The sequence below is a fragment of the Enhydra lutris genome, unplaced genomic scaffold, assembly GCF_002288905.1.
Source record: "Enhydra lutris kenyoni isolate GAN:26980312 unplaced genomic scaffold, ASM228890v2 scaffoldscaffold67, whole genome shotgun sequence".
In the NCBI taxonomy this organism is placed as follows: domain Eukaryota; kingdom Metazoa; phylum Chordata; class Mammalia; order Carnivora; family Mustelidae; genus Enhydra; species Enhydra lutris.
The window spans coordinates 6,197,146-6,217,456 of NW_019154151.1; positions in this window are offsets into that span (position 1 = coordinate 6,197,146).

A 20,311-nucleotide genomic window follows, 5' to 3' on the forward strand; every position below is an offset into this window, starting at 1 on the left:
GCGAGGATGCGGAGAAAGGGGAACCCTCCTACACTGTTGGTGGGAGTTCAAGCTGGTGCAACCACTCTGGAAAACAGCATGGAGGTTCCTCAAAATGTTGGAAATAGAACTACCCTTTGACCCAGCAATTGCACTACTGGGTATTTACCCTAAAAATACAAACATAGTGATCCGAAGGGGCACGTGTACCCGAATGTTTATAGCAGCAATGTCTACAATAGCCTAACTATGGAAAGAACCTAGATATCCATCCACAGATGAATGGATAAAGAAGATGTGGTATATATACACAATGGAATACTATGCCGCCATCAAAGGAAATGAAATCTTGCCATTTGCAACGATGTGGATGGAATTAGAGAGTATCATGCTTAGCGAAATAAGTCAATCGGAGAAAGACAACTATCATATGATCTCCCTGATATGAGGAAGTGGAGATGCAACATGGGGGTGTTAAGGGGGTAGGAGAAGAATGAATGAAACAAGATGGGATTGGGAGGGAGACAAACCATAAGAGACTCTTAATCTCACAAAACAAACTGAGGGTTGCTGGGTGGAGGGGGGGTGATAGAGGGGGGTGGGGTTATGGACATTGGGGAGGGTATGTGCTATGGTGAGTGCTGTGAAGTGTGTAAACCTGGCCATTCGCAGACCTTTACCCCTGGGGATAAAAATATATTATATGTTTAGAAAAAATAAAAAAAAAATTTTAAAAAAGAGTAAAATGTCAAGGCATAGAAGGTAGAAGATATCTGCAGTACAAAAAGACTGACAAAGTATCCAGGAAATATAAAGAACTACAAACCAGTAAGAATGAGATAAAAAAAAAATTAAGAAAATCAATAAAATATTTAAAATGGAGTTTTAGAAAGAATAAATTCAAATGACTAATAAGCATATGGAAATGCTTTTGATCTCATTAATATTCATGGTGTAAATTAAAACCACAATGAGATACACATTAAGAACATCAGTGGCCAAAGTTTTGTGTTTATTTTCTAGAACATTTTTATCAACAAATACAAAAATTAAGATCTTTCAAAATTGTTTTTCAGAGAGCAAAGTGAGAGTGCTTTAATTCTGAGGATGTAAATAGCTGCTCTGTAGGCCACTGAGTCTACCCGTTTGTTGAGTGTACACCTATGATCTGGGGTATTTAAACCTACTTCACTGAAGAAGGGGTCCGTGAGCTGTCCCCAAGTTAAGGCAATTGATATTTGTTTATTTAATAAGTTTATTCCTTTGCCACAGATTCAGTTAAGACTTTCATTCATGTGCCATAAGTTTTGATCAAGTACTGTAAAAATATACTGAATGACATTTTTTATGTGAACACCAGTGCATGATAATTCAGGCAAATGTACACAGAATCATTTCTTGGATAAAAAGATCACTACTCCACAGTATCCCATTAAAGGATACTAAGATCCAGATTGTCTTGGTCAGCTTATGACTTCTGTTTGGCCATTATATTGCACTTCAAATTTTCCTCTTTCCCATTGACAAAATGTGTGAGGAGAGTCTTCCTTCATGCTTGTGTAACCTTTGCCATCAAAGCACTTTACCAGCTTTTATTCCATCACTCACTATTTCTAATGTTTGCTGTCTTACTCTGTAGTGAGAGCATAGCTTATTACTAATGTCCCTGAAATCCCATGAGTATGGAGTACCTGATAATAACAAGGAAATTCTGATATTTCACAACTCCTTGACACAATGACTACCAGACAGCCAAAGTTGGAAGAAATGATGAGTGCTAAGACCCTCTCAGACTGACAATTTTAGTGCAAAGAGCTGCGAGTGAATATCTAAAGACATGAATTCCATGCCCAGCTCCCACTCTTTCTAGAGTGACATCTTGAACAGGTTACTAAAATTATCAGATCTATTTTTTTTAATTTTTTTAAAATTTTTTCTGGTCTATTTCTTAATAAAATAGAAATAATATCAAGTGACTTGATGCTGACCTAGATATTCCTATATAAGAAATCATAGATTAGACTGAATTCAACTAGAAATCATAGGAAGAGATATGTTTAAAATTAGTTTTGAAATTTAATGTTAAAGTTTGTTGAAATAAATACTTTTGCTAGCTGAGAAGGGAAGTATTGCATTAAAAAAAAAAATCTGAAAGAAAAAGGAATGATTTCAGAGCTTTATGAGGAGAAACAGGCATTTTGCTTATACAATGAGGTACTAATTGGATTCTCTGTAATCTCAATTCTGCCTATGCAACTAGGAAACCTTCTGGTCTTGGGCAAGTTACTCAGCTTCTAGAGAAAAGATCATTCTACAGTAGTCCCCTCTTGTTCATGGTTTTGCTTTCCAAGGTTTCAGTTACCTGCAGTCAACCTACAAATAGATAATACTTCTTTTGATGTCAGAAGGTGAACAGTAGCATAACACTAGTCACTCCATATGACGTTTATCTCACTTTATCTCATTTAGATATTCTATCATCTCACATCATCACAAGAAGAAGAGTGAATATGGTACAATAAAATATTTTGAAAGAAGAAGGAAACCACATTCACATACTTTTATTACAATATATGGTGATAATTGTTCCATTTGATTATTAATTATTGTTAGTTTCTTACTCTAAACATTATGAAATTTATGGATAGAAAAAAAATTGCATATATAGGGCTCAGTACTGTCTATGGTTTTAGGCAACCACTAGGTATAATGAAACATATTCCTTATGGTTAAGGAAGGGGGCTACTGCAGATTACTGTTAAGCTCCCTTTCAGAGTAACTAAAATTTTTGAATATTTTAATTTAAAAGTTATTGCCTCCAATTGATACCGTGTCTCTTTGATAACCTCGCTTAGATTTTTTTAAGGAGACAGTCTAGTAATAGTTATAGCTTAAAATCTGTATGAAATTCACATATCCATTAGGACTCAACAGCAAAGAACTAATCTTGGTTGGAACCACAGTATTATTTAGGAGGCATTGTTCAGAAAAAAAAAAAAAGCTTTAAATGTGAAAACACATGTTATATTAAGGAGATATTTAGAAGATTAGTACAAAGAAGTTTTGTTTGGATACTTTATTTGAAATCAGTAACCCCATAGGTGAAGTGAAGGGCTGAGAGATTGAGAATGGGAAAAGCTTTCTTTTTCTTTTCTTTTGGGCATGAGCTACGAGCTTGAATGCAGCCAAGAGCTATTAACATCTGTTAGCTACTTTGTGGCCTATGAACAATGGGTTAACAGTCTCATTCCAAACCCAGATGAATGAAATTCATCTTACAAAAAGTGTCAATATGGTTGCACAAAATGATACCCTTTTTGACAGAAGAAATCTCAAGTATTAAGAGTACACATATTCAACTTTTTTGGTTTCTTTCTGTAAGACTTTCCCATAGACCCAGGAAAAATTCCACAAAGATACCTAACCCAATATTTCTCATGTTTAGGTAACACAATGAAATACTCCATTGTATTTTTAGAAGTGTTCATCAGCAATATTTTTTTTCTGACTTAAACAGTATTTTTAAGGAATGTTCCAAGTAAATGAAGTAGAAGTCAAGAAAAATGGCAATAACATGAAAAGTTTGACAACAGTAGAAGGATTTAATTAGCTGATCAGATCCAACTTGTATCTTGATAATTGCAAAGAGTTTATACCTTACTATAAGCAACAAAAATATTCCTTAAATTCTGCAAAAGACTAAATTTCTGCTAAATTACATTTTAAATGATGAGATAAGTTGACTGTTTCAACTAAAATTTAGATTGATTCCTTTTGTAAAGGTAATAACTTTGAAAGGTGAGTGCTAATCATGAGTATTCCCCACTGCACCATCCTGTGGCCAGTTTGGTGGGAGGGCTATAACTGGTGTGGCCTTGGTGCTTAAGGCTCACTGAGACAGCACACAGGTTAGGGCACCCAGACTATGCACTGGTCTATGCTTTCAGTGGAGGGGAAGCATAGACTGTCCTTCAGTCCCTTCCACCTAGGGACAGTTCCAGCAGCTCCTCCTCCCTGCTCACCATTAAGCAGAGTTCTAGGGCTGCTCTTTAATTTGCTAGTTGCTCTTTTATACTGCTACTTTTTTTTCCTGTGTCCCAGTGCTACTGGAGCTGATGTGGGCTAGGGGACCATTTAACAGGGCTTGTTAAATGGCAAACTGGCTATGGCATCCAGATCCTGCTTTGGTCTGTGTTTTCTAGGTGAAAGGGAGTGTGTAATCCATGTGGCTTTCCAGTTCCTCTGATCCAGACAGAGTTCTGGCAGCTCTTCTGCCAGGTCTGGTAGAGTTCTAGGGCTGGGTCTTTAAAGGCTAGTTGCTTCTTATCTATGACTTTTCTTTCTATACCCGAGGACAGACAAATCTGTTCAAGGTCCCACAGTACTATCCCTCCCCACTGAAGTTTGGAGTCAGAAGTTCTAGTTCCCTTCATTACTGTGTCTATCTCTCTTGTTGTTTTGTTTTAACCTTTTCTCTATTTTTTGTTGTGCAGAAGCTGTTCTGTTGGTTCTCAATTCTTCTTCACGATGAATACACTATAAATAGGTATAATTTGGTGTGTTCCATGGAGGAAGTGAGTTCAGGGCCTTCCTACATTGCCATCTTAGACTAGAGCCATTATTCACATCATGCAAGATCCATTTTGGGGTGCCTGGGTGGCTCAGTCAGTTAAACATCTGACTTTGGCTAAGGTCATGATTTCAGAGTCCTGGGATTGAGCCCAGGGTCTGTCTCACGGCTCATCAGTGAGTCTGCTTCTCCTCCTCCCTCTACCCCTACCCTCACTTGTGCTTGCACTCTCTTTCTCTCAAATAAATAAACATAATTTTTAAAAAAATCCATTTTGACTATTTTAAAACACACAATTCAATGGCTTTAAGTATGTTCACACTACTGTACAAACATCAGTACTATCTAATTCCAGAACATTTTCTCACCCCAAAAGAAATGCCATACTACTCAACTCCCCCCGTCACCAACCCTGATGACCACTAAACTATTCTCTGTCTCTATGGATTTGCTTATTCTGAACAATTCATATAAAATGGAATCCTATATTATGAAACATTTTGTGTCTGGCTTCTTTTACTTAGGATAATGTTTTCAAGGCTCATCTATGGGTAGCATGTTCTACCAATTCATTCCTTTTATGGCTGATAATATTTTATTGTATAGCTATAGCACATTTAGTTTAACCATTCATTAGTTGATGGAGGTTTGAGTTGTTTCCACACTTTATTTTGAATAATGCATCTATGAATATTTGTGTACAAGTGTGTGTGTGTGTGTGTGTGTGTGTGTGTGTGTGTGTTCCTATGGTTTTAGTTCTCATGTATATATGGAATTGCTGGATCACACAGTAACACTATTTTTAATTTTCTGAGGAGCCACAAAAGGTTTTCTACAGTGGTTGTCCCATTTCACATACCACTCATAATAAATTAAGGTTCCAACATCACATACTTGCCAATAATGCTGGGGTTTTTTCATTGTTTTAGTCATCCTAGTGGATATGAAGTGGTATCATGTGGTTTTGATTCATATTTCCCTAATGATCAATAATGTTAATCATCTTTTAATGTTCTTACTGAATATCTGAAAACCTTCTTTGGAGATAAATCCTTTGCTCTTTTTAAAAATTGGATTGTTGAGGTGCTTGGGTGGCTCAGTGGGTTGAGCCTCTGCCTTTGGTTCAGTCATGATCTCAGAGTCCTGGGATCGAGCTCTTCATCAGACTCTCTGCTCAGCAGGGAGTCTGCTTCCCCTTCTCTCTCTGCCTGCCTCTCTGCCTACTTGTGATCTCTCCTCTCTGTCAAAATAAATGAATAAAGAAATAAATAAATAAGATCTTAAAAAATTGGATTGTTTGTGCTTATATTGTTGAGTTGTATTATTTATATATTCTGGCTATAAGTCCATTATCAGAAATGTGATTTGCGAATATTTTCTCCCAATCTGTTGGTTGTTTTTTTTTTTCATTTTCTTGATGTTATCCTTTAATGCATAAAAGTTTTTAGTTTTGATAAAGTCCAGCTTATCTATTTTTTTTCTTTTGTTTCTTCTGTTTTTTGTTATAGGATCTAAGAAACCACTGACTGATCTAAGGCAACAGACTTAACCCTAAATTTTCTTCAGAGTCTTACAATTTTAGCTCTTAGATTTAGGTCTTTTTTTTTGTTTGTTTCAAAATTTTCATTAAATTCTTGTTATCCATCTACATCATTACAATTGACAAGACTTCACTCTTTTGATGGCTGAGTAATATTGCATTGTATATATACATCAGCTCTTCTTTATCCATTCATCACTTCATTGACTTTTTGGGCTCTTTCCATAATTTCGCTATTGTTGACAATCTTGCAATAAACATCAGTGTGCATGTGCCCCTTCAGATCAGTATTTTTTTACCCTTACAGTAAAATTGCTGGGTCAGAGGTTAGTTCAATTTTTAATTTTTGAGGAACTTCCATACGGTTTTCCAGAGTGCTGCAACAGTCTGCATTCCCAGCAATATTGTAAGAGGGTTCCCTCTTATCCACATCCTTGTTAACACCTGCTGTTTCCTGAGTTGTTAATTTTAGCCATTCTAACTGGTGTAAGATGATATCTCATTGTGGTTTTGATTTTATTTCTTTGATGATGAGTGATGTTGAGCATCTTTTCATGTGTCTATTGGACATCTGGATGTCTTATTTGGAGAAATGTCTATTTATGTCTTCTGCCCATTTTTTAACTGAATTGTTTGGTTTTTTGAGTATTGGATTTGATAAGTTATTTATAGATTTTGGATACTAACATTTTATCACATATGTCATGTGCAAATATCTTCTACTCTGTAGGTTGACTTTTGGTTATGTTAATTGTTTCCTTCACTGTACAGAAGATTTTATCTTACTGAGGTCCCAATAGTTCATTTTTTTCTTTTGTTTCCCCTGCTTCTGAAGACACATCTAGTGAGAAGTTGCTATGACCAAGGTCTAAGAGGTTGCTGCCTGTGATGTTCTCTGGGAGTTTGATGGTTTCCTATCTCCCATTCAGGTATTTCACCCATTTTGAATTTATGTTTGTGTATGATGTAAGAAAGTGGTTCCATTTCATTTTTTTGCATGTTGTTGGCCAGTTTTCTCAACACCATTTTTAAAAAATATTTTATTTATTTATTTGACAGAGAGAGAGATCACAAGTAGGCAGAGAGGCAGGCAGAGAGAGGGGGGAAGCATGCTCCCCGCTGAGCAGAGAGCCCGACATGGGGCTCGATCTCAGGACCCTGAGATCATGGCCTGAGCTGAAGGCAGAGGCCTAACCCTCTGAGCCACCCAGGTGCCCTCAACACCATTTTTAAAGGGACTGTCTTTTTTCCATTGGATATTTTTTCCTGCTTTGTTAAAGATTAGTTGACCATATAGTTGTAAGTCCATTTCTGGGTTCCTTATTCTGTTCCATTGATCTATGTGTCTGTTTTTGTGCCAGCCCTACTGTCTTGGCAACTACACCTTTATAATATAGCTTGAAGTCTGGAATTGTGATGTGTTCAGTTTTGGTTTTCTGTTTCAAGCTTGTTTTGGCTATTCAAGGCCTTTTGTCATCCCATACAAATTTTAGGATAGTTTGTTCTAGTTCTGTGAAAAATGCTGGTAATATTTTGATAGGGATACATTAAATGTGTAAATTACCTTGTAGTGCAGATATTTTAACAATATTTGTTTAAAAAATGGATTTGTACCAGTCCATGAGCACATGATTTTTCATTTTTTTTTTCTTTTTTTAAAGATTTTATTTATTTATTTGACAGAAATAGGGAGCACAGCAGAGGGATCATCAGGCAGAGGGAGAGGGAGAAGCAGACTTGCTGAGTGGGGAGCCCAACATGGGACTCAATTTCTGGACCCTGGGATCATGACCTGAGCTGAAAGCAGACACCACCCAGGTGCCCCTGTTTTTTCCATTTCCTTGTGTCCTCTTCAGTTTCTTTCATATATATTTTATAGTTATCAGGGTACAGAAGTTTCATCTCTTGGGTTAGGTTTACTCCTAGGTGTCTTATGGTTTTTAGAGCAATTATAAATGGGATCTATTCCTTGATTTCTCTTCCTGCTGCCTCATTGTTACTATATAGAAATGCAACAGATTTCTGTACATTGATTTTGTGTCATGAGGCTTTACTGAGTTAGTTTATCAGCTCTAGTGTTTTTTTGTTTTGTTTTGTTTTGTTTTTGGGTGGAGTCTTTTGGGTTTCCTACATAGAGTATCATGTCATCTGTGAATAGTGAAAGTTTGACTTCTTCCTTGCCAATTTGGATTCAACTTATTTGTTTTTGTTTTCTGACAGCTGAGGTTAGGACTTCAAGTAGTATGTTAAATAACAATAGTGAGAGTGGACGTCCTTGCCTTGTTCTAGACAATGGAGGAAAACTTTATTTTTCTCCATTGAGGATGATATTAGCTGTTGGTCTTTCATATATGGCCTTTATGATGTTAAGTTATGGTCCCTCTATCCCTATGTTGTTGAGGATTTGTATCAAGAAAGGAGGCTATACCTTGTCAAATGCTTTTTCTGCATCTATTGAGAGGATCACATAGTTCTTATTCTTCCTTTTACTAATGTGGTGTAGCACATCGATTGATTTTCAAATTTTGAATCACCCCTGTAGCCCAGCAATAAATCCCACTCAATCGTGGGGAATAATTCTTTTAAGATAATGCTGCATTTGATTTACTAGTAGCTTGTTGAGACTTTTGTATCATTGTTCATCCAGGAAACCAGCCTGTAATTCTCCTTTTTAGTGAGATCTATGTCTGATTTTGGAAACAAGGTGCTGATGGCCTCATAGAATGAGTTTGGACATTTTTCTTACATTTTTATATTTTGGAAGAGTTTAGGAATATCAGGTGTTAACTTTTCTTTAATGATCTGCTGGAATTACTCTGGAAAGCCATCTGGCCCAGGACTCTCATTTTTGGTAATTTCTGTTTATTGATTCAATTTCTTTTTTTTTAAAGATTTTATTTATTTATTTGACAGAGAGAAAGAGAAATCAAAAGTAGGCAGAGAGGCAGGCAGAGAGAGAGAGGGAAGCAGACTCCCTGTTCAGCAGAGAGCCCGATGTGGGGCTTGACCCCAGGACCTTGAGATCATGACCCGAGCTGAAGGCAGAGGTTCAACCCACTGAGCCACCCAGGCGCCCCTGATTCAATTTCTTTGGTGGTTACAGGTCTATTCAAATTTTCTATTTCTTCCAGTTTCAGTTTTTTTCTGGTTTGCATGTTTCTAGGAATCTATTTCTTCTAGATTGTTCAATTTATTGGCATACAATTTTTTCATAATATTTTCTTATAATTGTATTTCTGTGATGTTGGTTGTTACTTCTCCTCTCTCATGTGTGACTATTTATTTGTGTCCTCTTTTTTTTTTTTCTTTTTGACAAGTCTGGCTAAGGATTTATCGATTTTATTAATTCTTTTGAAGAACCAGCTTTTAGTTTCATTGATCTCTTCTGTGGGTGTTTTTGTATTTATATCATTTATTTCTCTTCTAATCTTTATTATTTCACTTATTTGCTGGCTTTAGGATTTATTTGCAGTGCCTTTTCTAGCTCATTTAAGTGTAAGGTTATATTGTGTATATGAGGCTTTTCTTGCTTCTTGAAGTAGACCTATAATGCTATGTATTAGCTGCCTTCCAAGATTTTGACTATCATATTTTCATTTTCCTTTGCTTCCTTTTTTTTTCAAAATTCTTCTTTAATTTTCTGGTTAGCCCATTTGTTCTTTAGTAGGATGTTTTTAGCTTCCACATACTTTTGTTTTTTTCCCAATTGTTTCTTGTGGTTGATTTCAAGTTTCATAGCATTGTGGTCAGAAAACACACATGGTATGATTTCTATCTTTTTGTACTTGTTGAGGGCTGATTTGTTATCTAGTATGTGATCTATTCTGGAGAATGTCACATGTGCACTTGAAAAGATTGTGTGTTCTACTGCTTTAGGATGAAGTATTCTGAATATATACGTTAAGTCCGCCTGGTTCAGTGTGTCATTCAAAGCCACTGTTTCCTTGTTGTTCTGCTTAGATGATCTGTCCATTGCTGTAAAGGGGTGTGTGTGTTAAAGTCCCCTACTATTATTGTATTATTATCAACGTGTTTCTTTATGTTTGCTATTATTTGCTTTATATATTTTGCATGCTCCTACATTGGGAAAATACATATTTACAATTGTTTGATCTTATTGGATAGACCCCTTTATTATGATATAGTGCTTTTCTTCATCTCTTGCTACAGTCTTTGTTTTAAAGTCTGGTTTGTCTGATATAAGTATGCCTATTCTGGCTTTCTTTTGGCATCCATTAGTGTACTAGATTGTTCTCCATCCCCTCACTTTCAACCTGCTAGTGTCTTTAGGTCTAAGGTGAGTCTCTTGTAGGCAGCATATAAATGGTCTTTTTTTTTTTTAATCCATTCTGATACCCTGTGTCTTTTGATGGAAGCATTTAGTCCATTTACATTCAGAGTGATTACTGATAGATATGAATATGTACCATTGTATTACCTGTAAAGTCATTGTTTCTAGAGTTTTTCTGTATTCCTTCCTAGTCTTTGTTGCCTTTGTTCTTTCTTTCCCATTCAAAGAACTCTCTTTGATATTTCTTGTAGCACTGGTTTAGTGTTCACAAACTCTTTTTGTTTGTCTGGGAAATTCTCTTTCTCCTTCTATTCTGAATGATAGTCCTGCTGAAAAAACTATTCTTGGTTGTAATCATTTTTTTTTTCCTTTCCACGTGTTGAATATATCATGCCACTCACATCTGACTTGCCAGGTTTCTATGGAGAGATCTGCTGCTAATCTGATTTGTCCTCCCTTGTAGGTTAGGGATTTATTTTCCTTTCTGCCTCCCCCCCCCAATTTTTATTTAAATTCCAGCTAGTTAAAATAGAGAGTATTATTAGTTCCAGGTGTAGAATTTAGTGATTCATCACTCCCATACAATACCCAGTGTCAAGACAATAGATTTGAATAATATAGTTAAGAAGCTTGACCTAATATTTTTGACCACTACATAGAATTATATGCTCTAATGCAAAAGAATACACATTCATATCTTGTGTCTGAACAATTTACAAAAATTGATCCTGTTCTTTGCCACACACACACACACACACACACACACACATTAATAAATTCCCAAGTGGAGAACTGATAGCTTACATTATCTAATGAGAATGTTACAAAGCTAGAAGTCAACAGTAACAATACAACAAAAAGTAAACAAAAAATGGGATTTCTTTTTCCCTACTGCTTTCAGGAATCTTTATCTACATACTTTGCACATTTTACTATGATATGTGTTGATATTTGCTAGTTTTTGTTGATTTTAATGGGAGTTCTCTGTGCCTCCTGGATTTGGATGTCTATTTCTTTCCCCAGATGAAGTAAGTCTTCAACTAAAATTTCCTCAAATAAACCCTCTGTCTCCTTTTTGCTCTCTTCTTCTTCTGCGACTCCTATGATAGAAATGTTATTATACTTTATGGAATCACTGAGTTTTCTGAGTCTACATTTGTGATCCAATATTTTTCTTTTCCTCTTCTTTTCAGCTTTGTTATTTTCCATAATTTTATCTTCTATATTACTTACTTGTTCCTCTCCTTCTTCCATTCTTGTGATCATTACATCCAGTCACTTTTATATCTTGGTTATACCTTTTTAAAAATTTTAGCCTGACAAGTTTTAGGTCTTTTATCTCTGCATTAAGGGTTACTCTGGTTTCTTCAGTGTTTTTCTTAAGCCCAGGTAGTATTCTTATGATTGTTTTTTAAAATTCTGGTTCAGGCATATTACTTATATCTATTTTGATTAGATCACTGGCTGTGAACTGACCTTGTTCTTTCTTGTGGGATGAATTTCTGCATCTTGCCATTTTGTTTAGGTCTCTGTCTTTTGTGTGTTAGGAAAGCCTGTGCCAGATCCAATTACCACTAGGGCTGAAGCTTTATGGCATTCTATGATCAGTAGACTTGGTGTGTACAAGGATTTTGGGTAGTTTTCTGGGGGAGAGAGCTGCTGCTTCTCTGGCTCTCAATCACACTTGCCATATTAAAAAAAGTCACCAGCAGAGTGTAGGGGGAGGGCTGGTGTAAGTGGCTCAAGCCTCCAGTATGTGCAATGAGGCACTCACTAAAGTACAACTGTCTTGATGGGAAGGGTGAATAACTTCAGCCCACTTTCTTCCCCAAAGAGGGGTGCTCTTGGTTGCCACTGTTCTTGGAAGCCCTCACAGAAAAACAAACAATCTCCTCTCTTGTAACCCAAGCTTCAGTCAAATCCTTGCCTCCCCGCTGTCTGTGAGCCATCTGCAGGCCCAGTGGTGCAGTGATCCTGTGCTCCATCTTAGGTGAAAGCTGGGTTTTAAAACTCTAAATTTTAGGGATCAGTCTTGGTGCAGACCTGCACTGATCCTTCAGGGGGTGTCTCACCACACTATGGCTAGTATTTGTCCCAGAAAAGCAGTTGTGTCATCATGCAGGGGCTTGGAGTTTATGGTAAAGGGTAGCATCCAAGTTAGCTGTCTTGAGCAGGCATCTCTGTATGTTAATGAATGGGCAGCTCAGTGGCACTCACCAGCTTTTTTGTCCTCTCAGAGGCAGTGTAGCCTCTCCTAAATGCACTCCAGGAAAGAGAACTGTCTCAACACAACCCAGGGGATCCTCAGAGTACTTTGCTTCTGGGCCTCTGCCATCCTTCTCCACAGAAGCGCTGCTACACCTATCAGGCTTGACCCTGGAGATGATGCAGAATTCTAAAACTTCAGACTTCCATCTCTGCTGCTTGAAAAATCCTGAAATAATCAGCTCCTCTCATTTTCCCAGTCAGTGGTTTGGGTAAGTGTTTTTCTTGTGCAACTACCTGTGTGCTGTTTTATCCTGGCCTCTCTCCATGATCAGGGCTCCCTCCCCTTTGTAGCACCTTGTATTCTTTTTTCTTCCCAAATAATATCACCACATCTCTTATCTTCTACCATGTGACCTCTTTTCTCCCTCTATTGTGCAGTTTGTTCTCTCAGTCCTCAGACTGATTTCCTGTATGCTCAGAATGACTTGATAATTATCTAGCTGTGTTCAAGAGATTAGATAGACATAAGGCCCTCCTACTACTCTTCCATTTTCACTCCTCCTAGCTAACAGATTTATGTCTTTGAGCCACTTTAAGTTTTTACATATGGTGTGAGCCAAGAGTACACCTTTATTTTGCATGTGGATACCCAGTTGGTTCCACACCATTTTTGTAAGCATTATTATTTCCCCATTGAATGTTCTTAATGCCTGTGTTGAAAATTGTTTTGCCACAGATATATGGGTTTGTTTCTGGACTTTAAATTTTATTCATTTGGTCTATGCATCTGTTCTTATGTTAGTGCCACACTATCTTGATTAATATAGTTTTTCATTAACTTTTGAAACTGGGAAAAGTGAGTCCTCCAACTTAACTTTATTTTGTTTTTCAAGATTATTCTGGCTCTTCTAGGTTCCTTGTATTTCTAACAATGTTATTCAACATTAAACTATAAAAAATAAATAACAAAAATAGAAATGATAATTCTGTGGGGAAAATGAGTAATCAATATAAACCTGATATATAAGATATTGAAATTATTATATAACTACCATATTTTATGTAATATCATACTAGTTCTAGAGCAAATCAGAATGTATGAAAGCAAATCTATACATAAGTATATTTAATATATAATAAAGGTAGCATTTCTTATTAATGAAAAAATTAGTTATTTTATTATTGGAAAATTTATAAGCCATCTAAATTCTTAAAGCTCAATGTATGCCTCATTCCTTAAATTAAAAAAAAAAACTCATATGAATTAAAGAGTAAATACAAACATTGAAATATATAAGTAAAAGAAGAAAATATTTATAATTTTGAAGTAGGAGAAGTTTTCTTAGACAAGAGACAAAATGCAGAATTAATAAATATAATTAATTACTTGAACGCATTATAATTTAAGTATTTATTTTAAAAATTAGCAAATATAAAATAAAATTACAAACATGAAAAATTAGCAGCAACATCTAAGATACAGTATTGATGGCATAAATATATAAACTAACTTTTAGGTGTGCCTGGCTGGCTCAGCGGGTTAAAGCCTCTGCCTTCGGCTCAAGGTCATGATTCCAGGGTCCTGGGATTAAGCCCCACATCGGGCTCTCTGCTCCACAGGGAGCCTGCTTCCTCCTCTCTCTCTCTCTGCCTGCCTTTCTGCCTACTTGTGATCTCTGTCTGTCAAATAAGTAAATAAAATCCTTAAAAAAATAAAAAAATAAATAAATAAAAATAAACTAACTTTTATAAACCAATAATAAAATAGAATACCTCAATAATATATTAAATATATAACCAGACAATTCACAAAATCAGAAACACAAATATTCAGCAAGCATTTTCGAAATATTTAGCTTTACTAATACTCAAATAAACATATAATAATCTAAAAACATGGAATTATTTTCAACCAAACATTTTAGTAAAGGCAAAAAAATAATAAATTATAATGATACATTGTTAGTTAAAGTGTAAAATTAATGTAAGCCATTATGCAGGATGATTTTTCACTATGTCTTTTTTTAAATATTTTATTTAAAATTATCTCCCTCCTTATGCTCATGTTTGTGTTGATGTGTTTTATGTGAGGAAATCTTTTCATTAGAGTAAAATAAGCTAAGCTAAGAGGTCAAATTCCTATCACTACTTTACATAATAATGAGAACATATACAGCAATAGTTTTAAAAATTATTGCTATTGTTTTAATTCTCTAAGAAATTGCATCTTGAAATGACACAAAGGAGGAAATTTGAACCAAGAATTCAAAGTACATAAAAGACCTCCTTAAAATTCAAAAAATTTCTTCCAAGATATGAATCATGTTATATAACCAGTAAACACATTGCTAATCTTCACAACTCACTCTCCAATAACCACATATTTCCACAAGTAATAAAAAATCATTAAATCCCAAGTTCTTAGCAGCATTTTTTTCTAAAGTTGTATTGGAGGCCATGTTAAGTAAAGCAAGAATTCAACTTCTAGAACATGACCTCAGCTTCTTTCCTATCTATGGTTCCATTCTACCTGACAAACAGAAAGGGGAATAGTACTTTCCATTCAATCAAAACCCAATTCAGAGTGACCTTAATTCCATGAATCACTATTGAGCTTGTGTTCAACACACCTTCTTTCCTAACATCATTGTATACTTACCATATGCCAGATATTTTGAAAGACACATAATACACAGTATCTCATTTATTGCTCACAAAACGCTGTGAGGCAGGTATTTGGAGGGATGCTATGCCTAATGATAAAAATACAAATCATGTCAGATTTTACCCTGTTCCATATCTCTAGGGACCCTAAGCACCATGACTATTGTCCAGAAACTCGGACAAATAAGCATCATATCTTTAAGGGCTTCTCAAAAGCAAAAAATAATTGCACTTTTAATAATTTCCACAGCACATTTTATAGTTCTACGCCCCAAATAGGTATTCTACAAATACTTGTTGAATGATGGATACTAAATACAGAAAGAGGCATACTACAGTGGAAAGAATATTCTACTGAAAGTCAAGAGCAATAAGTCACACAGCTGTAATGTTGAAGAAATAATCTCACTGAGCTTCATTTATTTTTTCTAATATGACTATTTCAGATTAGATCTCTGACATTCTTTCTCATTCTGACACTATATTGTAGGCCAAAATGGCCAAGGAACTGTTACTTGGAAAGCAAAGGTTTACCTACAACAATCAAAATAAGCTGGGGATATTTTTAGGATTTATTTAATAATTTGGTGGGGGAGGGGCAAAGGGAGAGGGAGACAACCAATATGGGGCTCCATCTCATGACCCTGAGATCATGACCTGAGCTGAAACCAAGAGTCAGATGTTGAACTGACTGTACCAGCCAGGTGCCCAAAGCTGGAGAAATATTTTAAAAGAATTTAAAATAATTACATCATAAGAATCTACACCCACCATAGCTATAAATAAGCCTTAGTACCAGACAGGGATGAAGGAATACCTTTTAGGTGAAGACAATGTATAGATTTGATTTTTTTTAACTTAAAATCAATTAATTAACATATATTGCATTACTAGTTTCAGAGGTAGTTTAGTGATTCATCAGTTGCATATAACACCCAGTGCTTGTTACATCAAGTGCCCTCCTTAATGCTTAACCCACATTTAACCCTCCACCTACCCACCTCCCCTCCAGCACCACTCAGTTTGTTTTCTATAGGTAGGAGTCTCTTATAGATTGGCTCCCTCTCTGTTTTTATGTTATTTTATACATCCTTCCTTTCCCCTGTGTTAATCTATTTTGATTCTTAAATTCCACATATACTGGGTGCCTGGGTGGCTCAGTGTGTTAAAGCCTCTGCCTTTTGCTCAGGTCACGATCTCAGGGTCCTGGGATTGAGGCCCGCATTGGGCTCTCTGCTCAGCAAGGAGCCTGCTTCCCCCTCTCTCTCTTTCTGCCTCTCTGCCTACTTGTGATTTCTGTCTGTCAAATAAATAAATAAATAATTTTTAAATTCCACATATAGAGTGCTGGATGGTTCAGTCAATTAAGCATCTCCCTTCAGCTCAGGTCACTATCTCAGGGTCCTGGGATCGAGCCCCACATTGGGCTCCCTGCTCAGTGGGGAGCCTGCTGCTCCCTCTCCCTCTCTCCCCCCACCTGCTTCTCTCTCTCTCTGTCAAATAAATAGATAAAAATCTTTAAAAAAAATCCACAGATGAGTGAAATCATATGGTATTTCTCTGTTTTGGACTGACTTATCTTGCTTAGCTTAATACCCCCTACTTCCATCCATAGTGTTTCAAGTGAGAAGATATCTTTCTTTTTTATAGCTGATATATATATATATATATATATATATATATATATATATATATATATAATTTTTGATGGCTGGATAGGTAGATAGAAGTGATATAGCTAGATATCTATATATAAATAAATATATCTCACAGATATATACATATATATATATAGATCACAGATAGATAGATATAGATATGTATCTATTTCACTTCTTCTTTGTCGTTTCATCTGTTGATGGACATCTGGGTTCTTTCCAAACTTTGGCTATGGTGGATATTGTTGCTATAAACATTGGGGTGCATATGTCCCTTTAATCTCTATGTTTACGTCCTTTGGATAAATACTTAGCATAATTGCTGGGTAGTAAGGTAGCTCTATTTCAAACTTTTTATGGAACCTCCATAAGTTTTCCAAAGTGTCTGTACAAGTTTTCATTCCCACCAGCAGTGTAAGAGGGTTCCTCTTTCCCCACAACTTTGCCAACATTAGTTCATTCCTGACTTGTTAATTTTAACCATTCTGACCAGTGTGAGGCAGTATCTCATTGTGATTTTGGTTTGTATTCCCCTGATGTCTAGTGATGTTGAACATTTTTGTTATGTGTCTGTTGGCCATTTCTATGTATTCCTTGGGAAAATGTTCACATATTCTACCCATTTATTGACAATTTGTTGTTGTTTTTATATTTTAAGTGTTCAGTTTGGTAAATTCTTTATAGATTTTGGATATTAGCCCTTTATCTGATTTGCAAATTATTCTCCCACTGAGTAGGTTGTCTTTTAGTTTTGTGGACTGTTTCCTTTGCTGTGCAAAAACTTTTTATCTTGATTAAATTCCAAAAGTTCATTTTTGCTTTTGTTTCCCTTACCTTTAATGTATGTGTCTAAAAATACGTTGCTGCAGCTGAGGTGAAGAGGTTGCTGCCTGTGTTCTCTAGGATTTTGATGGATTTCTGTCTCACATTTAGTTCTTTCATCCATTTTTAAATTTATTTTTGTGTATGGTGTAGGAAAATTGTCCATTTTCAATCCTCTGCACATGGCTGTCCAATTTTGCAAACACCATTTGTTGAAAAGAATGCCTTTTTTTCCCACTGGATATTGTTTCCTGCTTTGTTGAAGATTGGTTGAACATAGAGTTAAGGGTCCATGCCTGGGTTTTCTATCCTGTTCCATTGATCTATTTGTGTGTGTGTGTGTGTGTGTGTGTGTGTGTGTGTGTGTAAGAGTTCTATACTGTCTTGATGATCACAACTTTGTAATACAGCTTGAAGTTGGAATTGTGATGCCACCAGTACTGATTTCCTTTTTCAACATGCATCTGGATACTCTGGGTCTTTTCTGGTTCCATAAAAATTTAGGATTCTTTGTTCCAGCTCATGAAAAATGTTGATAGTATTTTGATAGAGATTGCATTGAATGTGTAGACTCCTTTGGGTAGCATAGACATTTTAACAATATTTCTTCTTCCAATCCATGAGCATGGAATGTTTTTCCATTATATGATGTCTTTCTCAATATCTTGTAATATCCTTTACCCCTTTGTTAGTAATATCCTTTACCCCTTTGGTTAGTTTTATTCTTGGGTATCTAATGGGTTTTGGTGCAATTTTTTTTTTTAAGATTTTATTTATTTATTTGACAGAGAGAGATCACAAGTAGACAGAGAGGCAGGCAGAGAGAGAGAGAGAGAGGGAAGCAGGCTCCCTGCTGAGCAGAGAGCCCGATGCGGGACTCGATCCCAGGACCCTGAGATCATGACCTGAGCCGAAGGCAGCGGCTTAACCCACTGAGCCACCCAGGCGCCCCGTTTTGGTGCAATTTTAAGTGGGATTGATTCCTTGATTTTTCTTGCTTCTGCCTTACTGCTAAGTATATACAAATACAACTGACTTATGTGCATTGATTTTATATCCTGTAACTTTGTTGAATTCCTGTATGATTTCTAGCTATTTTGATGTGGAGTCTTTTGGAATTTCCAAATAAAGTATCATGTCATCTGCAAAGAGTAAACATTTGACTTCTTTGATGATTTCAATGTCTTTTATTTCTTTTTGTTGTCTGATTGCTGAGGCTATACTTCCAGGCCTATGTTGAACAACAGTGGTGAGAATGGACATCCCTGTGGTGTTCCTGACTTAGGGGAAAAGCTCTCAGTATTTCCCCATTGAGGGTAATATTTGCTGTGGGATTTTTGTGTATGGCTTTTATGATATTGTTATATTTTTATGTTTTATATATATTATATATATATTATATATTTTATAACAATATATTGTTATATTTCTTCTGTCACTACACTGTGGAGAGTTGTAATCAAGAAAGTGTGCTGTAATTTGTCAAATGCTTTTGCTACATCTATTGAGAGAATCATGTGGTTCTTCTCCTTTCTTTTATTAATGTGGTGTATCACATTGATTGATATGCATATGTTGAACTACCCTTGCAACCAAGGAATAAATCTCATTTTGTTGTAATGAATAATTCTCTTAATATACTGTTGGATCCTATTAGTATCTCAGTGAGAAATTTTGTATCCATGTTCATCAGGGATATTGGTCTGTAATTCTCCTTTTTGGTGGGGTCTGTGTCTGGTTTTAGGATCAAGGTAATGCTGACCTCGTAGAACAAGTTTGGAAGTTTCCTCCCATTTCTATTTTTTGAAACAGCTTCAGAAGAATAGGTATTGATTCTTTAAATGTTTGGTGAAATTCAGCTGGGAGACCATCTGGCCATGGACTCTTGGTTTTTGGGAGATTTGTGATTACTGTTTCCATTTCTCTGCTGGTTTGGATCTGGTCAAGTTTTCTCTTTTTTTCTGTCTTTATTTTGGTTGTTTATATATTTCTGGGAATGTATCTGTTTCTTCCAGATTGCCCGATTTGTTGGCATATAATTGTTCAAATATTCTCTTATAATTGTCTTTCTTTGGTGGTAGTGATTTCTCCTCTTTCACTTATGATTTTATTTACTTGGGTCCTTTCTTTTTTTTCTTTTTGACAAGTCTGGCTAAGGGTTTAACAATCTTATTAATTCTTTCAAAGTACCAGCTCCTAGGTTTGCTGATCTTTTCTACTGTTCTTTTGATTACTATCTCATTGATTTCTGCTCTAATTTTTATTATTTCTCTTCCCTTGTTGGATTTAGGCTTTATTTGCTGTTCTTTTTCTAGATCCTTTAGTTGTAAGGTTAGGTATTGTGTTTGAGACTTTTCTTACTTCTTGAGAAAGGCTTGTATTGCTATATACTTCTCTCTTAGGACCACCTTTGCTGCATTCCAAAGGTTCTGTACTGTCATGTTTTCATTTTCATTTTTTCCATGTATCTTTTTAATTCTCCTTTAATTTCCCAGTTGACCCATTCATTTTTTTTTAGTAGGATGTTCTTTAACCTCCATGTATTTGTGTCCCTTTTTAATATTCTCTAGTGATCAAGG